The sequence below is a fragment of the Suncus etruscus genome, chromosome 10 (genome assembly GCF_024139225.1).
Source record: "Suncus etruscus isolate mSunEtr1 chromosome 10, mSunEtr1.pri.cur, whole genome shotgun sequence".
NCBI classification, from domain to species: Eukaryota; Metazoa; Chordata; class Mammalia; order Eulipotyphla; family Soricidae; genus Suncus; species Suncus etruscus.
Genome location: NC_064857.1, coordinates 53174336 through 53175796, shown reverse-complemented (window position 1 = coordinate 53175796; position 1461 = coordinate 53174336). Strand labels below are relative to the sequence as shown.

At 41.3% G+C, this 1461-nt stretch overlaps 1 non-coding gene across 1 annotated transcript; it reads right to left on the bottom strand.

Moving 5' to 3' along the window:
* Positions 1 to 371: 371 nt before the first annotated feature.
* LOC126021205 (small nucleolar RNA SNORA51) lies at positions 372 to 503 on the bottom strand. The gene has a single exon (XR_007499807.1). It is a non-coding gene; the product is annotated as a small nucleolar RNA SNORA51 (small nucleolar RNA).
* Between the last annotated feature and the right edge of the window lie 958 nt (positions 504 to 1461).

The window sequence follows — 1461 nt, the reverse complement described above, 5'->3', positions numbered from 1 at the left end:
GCTGAGTGTTGGACTGGAACAATATTACAGTGGGCAGGGTGCTTGTTTCTCACAGAGCTAATCCAGGTTTGATTTCCAGTACCCCATATGGTTCCCTGAGCCTGGCCATGAGTGATCTCTGAGCACAGCCCCAGGATTAAATCCTGAGCACCAAATCAAACATCAAAGTTGCTCAGTGTAATCTACTATTGTTCTTCTTTCCCTTGAATAAGGTAGCTAGATGTGGTCTTTGGCACAAGAATGTTTTAAGACAGTTGCTTTCCCAGAATGTGAACTTAGTAAATCCAAGTAGGACATGCTGCTAAAATAGGAGGAAGAAATACCACTGTACTTTGCAGGGATGAGATCCAAATTTCTAAAATTCACTTTTATTTTGTCCCCACATTCACAATACAGACCAGGTAAAGGATCTAGTTTGAGGTGTATATGGAAAGCATTTACTATAACTCCTCTTTCTATACAGTCAGTGTAAAGAACAAGGCTGTGGTAAGCATTGGGAGGCCTTATCCTTTCTTTTTTTCTTCTTCATTTAAACATCTTGATTACATAAATGATTGTGATTAGGTTTCAGTCATGTAAAGAAACCCGCCCCTTCTCCAGTGCAACATTCCCACCACCAATGTCCCAAATCTCCCTCCATCCCACCCCACCCCCACCTGTACTTCAGACAGGCTTTCCTGTTCCCTCATTCATTCACGTGATTATGGTAGTTCTCTGTGTAGTTATTTCTATAACTGTACTCACCACTCTTTGTGGTGAGCTTCATGAAGTGAGCTGGAAGTTCCAAACCTCCTCTCATTGTCTCTGAGGATGGTTGCAAAAAATGACTTTTATTTTTCTTAAAACCCATAGATGAGTGAGACTATTCTGCGTCTCTCTCTCTCTCCCTCTGACTTATTTCACTCAGCATGATAGATTCCATGTACATCCATGTATAGGAAAATTTCATGACTTCATCTCTCCTGACGGTTGCATAATATTCCATTGTGTATATGTACCACAGTTTCTTTAGCCATTCGTCTGTTGAAGGGCATCTTGGTTGTTTCCAGAGCCTGGCTATTGTGAATAATGCTGCAATAAATATAGGTGTGAAGAAGGGGTTTTTGTATTGTATTCTTGTATTCTTAGGGTATATCCCTAGGAGTGGAATAGCTGGGTCAAATGGGAGCTCAATTTCCAGATTTTGGAGGAATCTCCATATCGCTTTCCATAGAGGTTGGACTAGATGGCATTCCCACCAGTAGTGGGTAAGAGTACCTTTCTCTCCACATCCCCGCCAGCACTGATTGTTCTCATTCTTTGTGATGTGCACCAATCTCTGCGGTGTGAGGTGGTATCTGATCATTGTTTTGATTTGCACCTCCCTGATGATTAGTGACGAGGAGCACTTTTTCATGTGCCTTTTGGCCATTTGTATTTCTTTTCTTTTTTTTTTATCAAAGTGTCTGTTCATTTCTTCTC